The following is an 11,056-nucleotide window of genomic DNA, read 5'->3' on the forward strand; positions in this document are numbered from 1 at the left end:
GGACTGCTGATAAGGTTTTAAGGTTTTTGCAGATTATTGTGATGATAATAAAGAATGTGGATATAATCCTGCAGGGCAGGAGTTTACGTCTAAAAACATTCAACAAAACATTATATGAAACGTCCACATTAGTAAACACTGTAAATAGCTCGTTTTGAATAGCTTGTCTTAATAGTATTAATTGTAATGAGGTGCTGTATTCATGTGTTGTGTAACTTTATTATCATTTAATGATTTTTATAGGTTACTAAAAACTAGCTTTTATATGATGTCCAAATGAATTTGAAGTGCTTTTTTGTTTGTAATTTTTTTGAACATTTGCATTTCCTTAAAGGGTTAGTTCACCCAAAAATGAAAATTCTGTCATTAATTACTCACCCTCATGTCGTTCCACACCCGTGAGACCTTTGTTCATCTTCGGAACACAAATTAAGATATTTTTGATAAAATCCGATGGCTTATTGAGGAATCTTTTGTTTCGAATCAGCGGATCAGAGCGTGTATCAAACTGCCAAAGTCACATGATTCCAGTAAACGAGGCTTCGTTACATCATAAGTGTTTCGAAATTTCAGTGGTTCACCACTGGGGGGAGCTCCGAACCACTGATTCAAAACAAAAGATTTGTAAAGCTTCAAAGCTTCATGAAGCAGTGTTTTGAAATCACCCATCACTAGATATTGTTGAATAAAGTCGTTATTTTGTTTTTTTGGCGCACAAAAAGTATTCTCGTTACTTCATAACATTAAGGTTGAACCACTGTAGTCACATGAGCTGTTTTAAATATGTCTTTAGTAGCTTTCTGGGTATCTGAAAGTGTTAATTATCTTGCTGGCAATGGAGGCCTCACTGAGCCATCAGTTTTGATCAAAAATATCTTAATTTGTGTTCATAAGATGAACGAAGGTCTTATGTGTGTGGAACGACATGAGGGCGAGTAATTAATGACAGAATTTTCATTTTTGGGTGAACTAACCCTTTAAAGTCGACATGAAACGGAATTTGTGATAGACTTTTCTTCCCTATTATGATGTATATCTGAGTGAAACAGCTTTTCAAACAAGAAAAAATGTAGGGCAAGGCTTGATTTTGTCCTTTGGGAATTAATTGGATCATTGTGGTTTGTTATTGCTGTAATGTAAGTGACAGGTTGTGCCATCCTCGTACCAGTAAACACAATGTCGTTGCAAGAGAATTGCTGTCAATTGACAAATTTGATTTCATGGTGACTTTAATGCAGTGGTTCTCAATTGGTGGGTCACAACCCAAAAATGAGTCGCAGGTTTGTTCTGATGGGAAAACAACTAACCATATAATTGTGCATATTTAGGGAAGCCAAATAAATATGCGTATCAAAAAAAGTGTATATTTTGTTGTTAACATCAAAGGCATTGGTGCATCCAATCAAATCCAGTTGTTTACTGCTGCCTTAAAGGGTTAGTTCACCCAAAAATGCAAGTCCTTCTTTTATCTTCAGAACGCAAATTAGGATGTTTTTGATGAAATCCGAGAGTTTTTTTTTTATCTCCCATAGAAAGTAAAGACAACGTTAAAAAGTCAACGTGACTACAGTGGTTCAACCTTAATGTTATGAAGTGACGAGAATACTTTTTGTGCACAAAAACAAAACAAAAATTATTACTTAATTCAATAATTTTTCCTCTTCCCTGTCAGTCTCCTATACAGTTGAGACAGTGAATGCAGTGCGGCGCTTCCGTGTTCTATGTCCGAACGCTATTTTTTAAAGCTACAGTATATATTATTGAAAGCTTGAGGTTGAAATGTGTACTGCAGTCTAAATTCAAAATATTGGAGAGAGTTGTTTCTCCTGCCCCCTCCTCCTCAGACTCGATGCTCACGATTTTTATAACCCGAATTCCGGAAATGTTGGGACATTTTTTTAAATTTGAATAAAATGAAAACTATAAGACTTTCAAATTACATGAGCCAATATTTTATTCACAATAGAACATAGATAACATAACATGTTTAAACAGAGAAATTTTATCCACTAAATGGCTACTACAGGTCTCAAAAAAAGGGGGCAACAAATGGATGAAAAAGCAAAAATTTTTGAAAAGATTCAGCTGGGAGAACAACTAGCAACTAATTAAGTTAATTGATATCAGATCTGTAACATCATTAGCAATAAAAGGGATGTCTTAAAGAGGCAGAGTCTCTTAGAAGTAAAGATGGGCAGAGCTGTGAAAGAGTGTGTAAAAGGATTGTGGATTACTTAAAAAAAGCAATGTTCCTCAACATCAAATTGCAAAGGCTTTGCAAATCTCATCATCTACAGTGCATAACATCATCAAAAGATTCAGAGAATCTGGAGAAATCTCTGTGCATAAGGGACAAGGCCGAAGACCTTTATTGGATGCCCGTGGTCTTCGGGCCCTCAGACGACACTGCAACACTCATCGGCATGATTGTGTCAATGACATTACTAAATTCCCAGGAATAGTTCCAGAAACCACTGTCAGTAAACACAATCCGCTGTGCCATCTGCAGATGCCAACTAAAGCTCTATCATACAAAAAGGAAGCCGTATAAAGTTCATTTAAACTGTTTCAATGTGGTAAAGTGTTCTATGGTCAGACGAGTCGAAATTTGACATTCTTGTTGGAAATCACGGAAATGTCCTCCGGGCTAAAGAGGAGGGAGACCTTCCAGCATGTTATCAGTGTTCAGTTCAAAGCCAGCATCTCTGATGGTATGGGGGTGCATAAGTGCATACGGTATGGGCAGCTTGCATGTTTTGGAAGGCACTATGAATGCTGAAAGGTAAATAAAGGTTTTAGAGCAACATATGCTTTCCTCCAGACAACGTCTATTTCAGGGAAGGCCTTGTGTATTTCAGCAAGACAATGCAAAACCACATACTTCCGCTATTACAACAGCATGGCTTCATCGTAGAAGAGTCCGGGTGCTGAATTGGACTGCCTGCAGCCCAGATCTTTCACCTATAGAGAAACATATGTCAAAAACAACCACAAACTCTTCAGCAGCTGGAAACCTATATCAGGCAAGAATGGTAAAAATTTCAATACCAAAACTCCAGAATCTCATAACCTCGATGCCCAGATGTGTTCACACTGTTTTGAAAAGAAGAGAAGATGTTACACCATGGTAAACATGCCCCCGTCCCAACTATTTTGAGACCTATAGCAGGCATCAAATTTGAAATGAGCTCATTTTGTGCATAAAATTGTAAAATTTCTCAGTTTAAACATTTATGTTATCTATGTTCTATTGTGAATAAAATATTGGCTCATGTGATTTGAAAGTCTTTTAGTTTTGATTTTATTCAAATGTAAAAAACGTCCCAACATTTCCGGAATTTGGGTTGTAGATGGATGCAGAGGCTTATTAGGTCGCATGGAATCTGCAGTCTCTGACGCAGTTTATTTGCTGGCTTCTATGTCTGCAATATGCTGTGTTTTCCACCAACTGGCAACCCGGGATGTTGAAATACTATTGGGTAAATTGGCAGTGGGTGGAATCACACAGACCTAAACAAAAACTTAACAAGATCTTAGTATGTTTCCTAAATATCTGCAAACACATCATGGTATTTTTATGCTTTAGTACAGTCAAATTATATGCAGCAAATGATAAATTATAGTAAATTATATGCAGCACCTAAGTACAGCTATTTTCTGCTTGAATGGGGAAAGATTGAAATTTCCAAAACTGATTTCTGGTGGTGATTGGCACTTTTAATTGTCCTCCCCTTACAATGTCTGTTATAATGGCCTTGTATAATGTATGCATATGGTTGTACAAATTATTTGTTTTCTACCTCACATTGTTTAAGAAACATTTTACAATAAACGTAATCAATCTTTTTTATGCCTTTTTAACTGAAAATATAGTGTTTTCAGCTCACAATGTGATTTTTTTCTTCCTAATTTTTTCTTTTTTGGAAACCCTGGACTGGCACAATGCATGGAATAGAGAAATGATTGAGGCCATCTGTCTGTAATGAAAACCAGATGGAATAATTTTCAGTGTTTACTGCTCTCTCACCCTCAAAGTAACAGCTGAAACAATTCCCTTATGGATTATAGAATCATTTTATTGAGGAACACACTTCCACATTACTTTCATTCATTCAGGTTGATAGATGCTGTAGATCTGATTTGGTAGAAGAATTAAATGTCTTCTTGGTAAGAAGAATGGGTAAATATAACTACTAAAGCGGGTGCTGCTAGTGAATATTAAACACCTGCAGTTTCAGACACCTCAAGTTTTCTTTTAAATAACTTGTTTATTAGTTAGAAGTCCACTTTGTCAATGCTGCCTGGCTATTTTCAGACCTGCCACAGTCACAGTCTGCCGTGCCATAGAAAGCCAGTATTTATGGCTAATGTCCAAAACATCATTCTCCATCCAGGTTGTGTTCCACCTGGATGCCTGCAGTCCAGAAACACAACTCAAGTGTAATTACCAGCCACCACACTGACATCATAACAAAACAGAGTAATGCAGGGTGACTGCCACACTAACATATGTTTATAATATAAAGTGCCACTAACATATAATGACATGATTTCAACACCTCGAAGAATAACTTTGCCTGTTTATTGGAGTTAGGTGCCTTTGGATGGAAATCACTCAAAAAAACAATAACGTAGGACATGGAAATATTAGTGTTACCACTGCTTTCTTACATCATAATCGGCAAAAGTAAAACAGATACCCACTCTATTTAAGGAAAATGAAATACAGAAATACTTAAAGTTTATATGTTCAACTGCTCTTTTTTAGCTAAGTGAGAACAGACAAAGAACAACACTGTGAGCATGTCAGAATCATTCTGGCCATTGGACCAAATTGGAGCAAGTTGAATGACAAGGTCTTTTCTTGTGTATTTATGAATATTCATTTACATGTCTGCTATGTAATTTTACTTCTAAAGTTAAATGTATGAACTATGGTATAATTACAATCAATCGTTGCTTAGAAGAACAAATGACAACTCTGTTTGTTTAAATTGGTCTTTGTGCATTTGTATTTGTGGGCTTTATTCCATTTCTATTAGCTTTAAAGCCTCTATATATAATGTAGGAAAATGGTCCAAAACTATTGCTGACTCATCCTGCACTACACAGATTTTTGTCCAATCAAACAGTCTCTAGAATAAAAATGTCACACCCCCAAATATTATTTGCAATTATGTTAATATCTGTGCTGTAACTAAAGCGAAAGTGCAAAAGACACTTTCTGGAAGTAAAAATTACTAGTATTACTATTAAAAATATTAGTAAAACTATTAATTTTCTCCATAGAGAAATTATTTTTTATCAATAGCATATAAACCTTTTAAAGACAGACCTGTGAGCTACACTGAAAACCCGAATAAGTTGAGCTAACTCAAATTGTATGTAATCAGTTACATCAATTTTTTTTAGTTATGATGTTCCCGATTTTAAGTAAGCATAACTATCAAGTTTTGAGTTTGTAGTACTCATGCTTGTTAATTGCTCCTAACTTGAAGTACTGAGTTAGCTAACTCATACATTTTTATTGTTCTTAACTTGAAATATTTGAGTACACTAATTTATATATTTAACTTAAAATTATCAGGTTATCTTTATGTAACTATTTTGCATCAATAGCATGGTATAGCACTTACTGAGTACAGCAACTTAAAAGGTTAGTTCACCCAAAAATAAAAATTCTGTCATTTATTACTTACCTGCATGCCATTCCACACCCGTAAGACTTTCGTTAATCTTCAGAACACAAATTAAGATATTTTAGTTGAAATCCGATAGCTCCGTGAGGCCTCCATAGGGAGCAATGGACACTTCCTCTCTCGAGATCCATAAAGGTACTAAAAACATATTTAAATCGGTTCATGTGAGTACAGTGGTTCAATATTAATATTATAAAGCGACGAGAATATTTTTGGAGCAGCAAAAAAAATTCAATAACGACTTATTTAGTGATGGCCGATTTCAAAACAATGCTTCAGGAAGCATCAGAGCACAGATGAATCAGTGTGTCGAATCTGCTGTTCGGAGTGCCAAAGTCACGTGATTTCAGCCGCTGGCAGTTTGACACGCGATCTTAATCATGATTCAACACACTGATTCATCTTTGCTCTGCTTTATAATATTAATATTAAACCACTGTACTCACATGAACCGATTTAAATATGTTTTAGTACCTTTATGGATCTTGAGAGAGGAAGTGTCCATTGCTCCCTATGGAGGCCTCACGGAGCTATCGGATTTCAACTAAAATATCTTAATTTGTGTTCTGAAGATTAAGATTAAGGTCTTACAGGTGTGGAACGGCATGAAGGTAAGTAATAAATGACAGAATTTTCATTTTTGGGTGAACTAACCCTTTGTAACTTACCTGCTCTCAAACCAAGCCACATGCACCACTTGTCACCATGAAGGCAACTCTCCAAAAACACATTAACAGAAACTCTTCTAAATTAGCATAACAAAACATTAATCACTACTAAATCTCCCTTACCATTAATCTTGTATTAAAATTGCATTATATAACACTTAATTTTAGCATTTACTCTCCCTTTCGAGTGCTATTGCAATGCATGCTGGGAAATAGAAATCCCAGCCTAGTTTCACTTAGCCTAAACTTAAGTTAGTCTAAATTAAAAGAAATTAGTTCATACAACTCAAAACAGTGCTGTGAACTCAAAAGAAAAAGAAAGTTCTAAATATTCAGTTAATTTAACTAAACTAATATGTTTAATTTAAGTTTGTCCTACTCAAATCAATTAAGTATTTTGAGCATTGGGGTTTACAAAGGTTGTTAATTAACGGAATATGCTTTCGTTGAAGCCATGAGTCTGCATTATTTCAGCATAATTTTTTCAATAGTTGAGTTTAACAGTGGAATTCCTGGTGAAAAACTACATTTCCCATGATTCCGCAAAGAAATGTCCACCATTTGGTGAATTGCAACAATCAAATTGCACTAAAAGAACTGATTGATTTTGTCATTCGCAGTGTTTAATAGTTCTTTCCCTTATTAAAGCCATTAAGCACACAGTCTTGTATCAAGTAATTTTTTGCTTCAAATCAAAGTTTATATTGTTTTGATTCACCACATAGTTTGGTTCATGGATTATAAAGCCAGTCTCTGCTTTTGAAATCTCTTTCTAGTATTTTATGCACCCCAAAAGGTGTTATTTACTTCTTTACACCCAAATAAAAGCCTTCTTTAGCTTGCAGATGGTATTTTTGTCTCACACCAAACTCAAACTTTTCATATAAGCCCAAACAGAAGGTTGTGTGAAAAAGAAAGTAGTTCATTTGACTAAATAGAGCATAAATGACTGTCTTTGGACAGCAAGGTAGCAGAGGTTCATGCAGGACAAATGAGGCTGGGAGTTGCCGCAACTTTCCATCGACACATGCAGCGGTTGGCAGCAGCAGATTGAAGACTGAAGATGTTTGTGTGTATGATGAAAGACAAACCTTAAGACTTATGTTTTCTGAGAGTCATTTGAAATAACAGTCACCATTAATAACTTTCTAAGCTGCAGTTTGATGAACTGAAGGCAGCATATATTCACTGCCTGGCAAGAAAATGTTAGCCTTTTCTCTTTCAGTCCTTTGGAACATCTTCAACAATCTTACTCAGTCGTTTTTCTATTTACATGTGGCATTTTCCTAAACCTTTGAAAACGATTCAGTCTGGCAACCACAAGGTTGTTGACGATGAATTGAAATATTATGGTGACCAGAGGTAATGTCTGCCTTTTTACGCCCACCTTTTCCTTGGCATCGGAATTGAATTTACAGATGAAGGGAAGCGCTAAAAATATGAAACACAAATTGAATACATTTTGAGTGGAAGGAGCTTTTTAGACTTCTCTTGACCTGCCAAATGAGTCTTAAAATTAGAGCTATTTCAGTTCTTTAGACAGAAACCCTATATAAATATAAGACGTGATTTTAAATATTATTTAACACAAGCTCCTGCTTGTTTCTGAACGTTTTGAATCAATATGAATGTGATATGCACGTGAATGAGTGATTTGATTTATTACTTCTGTCACATTAACATGACTAATAACGTCTCACTCTAAGCACAATCAGCATCTCATTTGTTCATATAAAAATGACAGGTCTGTTCCCTATGCAGTTTACACCAAATTTCACATTACGATATTTGTGGTTATTAAAGTAACCAGTCAGTCATGATAGAAAAACAGAAAATACTTCAAATTGCACAAAAGAGAGCAATCTGAACATTATACAGACAGTACTGAACAATCAATACAGGAGATGAGATGTCAGATGAATCTGGAACATGTGCTCCAGTACAGCCAGTATTGAATAAATAAAGCTGTCTTGTTTCCACACTAAATGCAGTCATTTTGTGCTGAGTGAAACTTTTCCTTTAAACATGCATTCTATGCCATCATGGTTAGTTTTTGGATGACATTTTACTCAAATATACTATCACTGGTTGAAATAACAAGATTGCTATTGTTATCTTCATATAAACAAGAAGTTTTGCTTAAAATTTGCACCTAGAAAAGAAAAAGAAAAAAACGTAATTGTTGCCATTCATTGTATTTCATACATGCCAAAACTCCATCAACAAAAGCCCAAGAAAAACATTTGCTCATTTGAGTTACAGTAAAACCAATGTAACATTCTCTTATGAGATGTCAGGAAAACCATAACAAAGTTTTTCTTCAGGTGTGTACCATATGTAGAAGGTTTTCTTTTAAAGCAAGCTCATAAGTATCAAGAACATCCAATATGCAAGATCTTCTCCAGAGATTTCCAGGAAAGCTGCTGGTATTTGTGCATTAATAATCAAATTCAAGGAAAGGTTTATGATGAAAGTCTTGGGAAATGCATGGTGTACTTTTCTAATATGTACAGGTTATTATTATGATCCTGCGACTCAAAAGTTACTTTTTTCTTCTTAAATGAGAACAAGTCTCGCTGTTTTACTTTACTGAAACAACACCACATTAGTGAAATGAGGAAATACCTTTAAATACAGGAACTGCCACAGACATTAGAGCACTGTCTATTTTGGCATTCCTTTGAGAAGGAATCTAGGTCAAATAGGATGATGAAGAATACCGTTATTTTTTCTAATCAAATGGAGAAAGAATTAAGCTAAGATGAGTAAATCCAAAATATCAATTTATGAAGGAAATATGGGAGCTTGTCAGGCATATATATATATATATTTCCACCACATTGCAAAGGTGCTCTATTGGATTGAGATCTGGTGACTGTGGAGGCCATGTGAGTATAGTGAACTAATTTTCATGATCAAGAAACCAGTTTGAGATGATTTGAGTTTCACCAGTTCACACTTACAAATAAGTCAGCACTTACATATTTTGTGTGCTGTCTGGCTCCGAGCTCAGTATTTGGCCCGAACACAGAGTATCCCCACCCCCCTATTTTAGGTTAGGAAGTAACCAAGTGAGCGTGAGGAGACGGGGTGGTGGAGGGATGCTGGAAGATGTTGATTACTGATTGTTGACAGCTGGTTGAGATGATGTGATAATTGGATAGCTTATTTGACTTTGTTCCTCCCGAGCTTTGTTAATAAAACATAATTTTGTGAGATGGCGTGTTATCCTGCTGGAAGTAGCATCAGAAGATGAGTACACTGTGGTCAGAAAGGGATGGACATGGTCAGCAACAAAACTCAGGTAGGCTGTGGCATTTAAACAATGCTCAATTGGTACTAAGGGTCCCAAAGTGTGGCAAGAAAATATCCCCCACGCCATTACACCACCAGCAGCCTGAACCATTGATACAAGGCATGATGGATCCATGCTTTCATGTTGTTTTCACCAAATTCTGACCCCACCATCTGAATGTCGCAGCAGAATTCGAGACTCATCAGACCAGGCAATGTTTTTTCCAATCTTCTGTTGTCCAATTTTGGTGAGCCACTGCGAATTATAGCCTCAGTTTCCTGTTCTCAGCTGACAGGAGTGGCACCCGGTGTGGTCTTCTGCTGCTGCAGCCCATCAGCTTAAGCTTAGACGTTGTTGTGTGTTCAGAGATGAACTGAACTGCATACCATACATACCTCGATTGTAACAAGCGTTTATTTGAGTTACTGTTGCCTTTCTATCAGCTCGAACCTGTCTGGCCAATCTCCTCTGACCTCTGGCATCAACAAGGCAATTTTGCTCACAGAACTGCTGATCACTGCATATTTTCTCTTTTTTGAACCATTCTCTGTAAACCCTAGAGATGATTGTGCGTGAAAATCCCAGATCAGCAGTTTCTGAAATACTCAGACCAGCCCGTCTGGCACCAACAACCATGTTCAAAGTCACTTTGTTCAAAAATCACCTTTCTTCCCCATTCTAATTCTCAGTTTGAGCTTCAGCAGATTGTCTTGACTGAATATATATATATATATATATATATATATATATATATATATATATATATATATATATATATACACACACACTATATTGGCAAAAGTATTGGGACACCCCTCCAAATCAATGAATTCAGGTGTTCCAATCACTTCCATGGCCACAGGTGTATAAAATCCAGCACCTAGGCATGCAGACTACTTCTACAACCATTTGTGAAATATGGGTCGCTCTCAGAAGCTCAGTGAATTCAAGCGTGGTACCGTGTTCCCTGCAAACAAGCCTGCACTGGCCCTTTACAGGCCCACTTAGGGTTAGCGTAAGGGCCCCGAGCAGGGCCCCTGAGAATTTGCTCGTTAGCAAAATGTTGGCCCCTTAGCCCTGGCCCTGCACGGGCAACCCTCACTTAGTACCCCAGGAATCCCTCACTGGGCCCACACAGGGCCCACACTATTAATCTACAACAATAAATCTGGCAGCACAGATGCCAAACGTTTACCATTGATGAAAATAATGGTTAAAGATCGTTAAAAAAAGAAATGGTTAATGACTGGCAGAAGCATCTGCCAAACATAAATATCCTAAATCATACTCTGTAAAATATAAATCTCTTTGAATCTCTTTGAGATCTCATCAATAAGTAATCAAATTCATCTAACCAGAATTTCTCTTGCAATTTTTGCTATAACCAATGTGTC

Source organism: Megalobrama amblycephala, linkage group LG22 (assembly GCF_018812025.1).
Source record: "Megalobrama amblycephala isolate DHTTF-2021 linkage group LG22, ASM1881202v1, whole genome shotgun sequence".
In the NCBI taxonomy this organism is placed as follows: Eukaryota; Metazoa; Chordata; class Actinopteri; order Cypriniformes; family Xenocyprididae; genus Megalobrama; species Megalobrama amblycephala.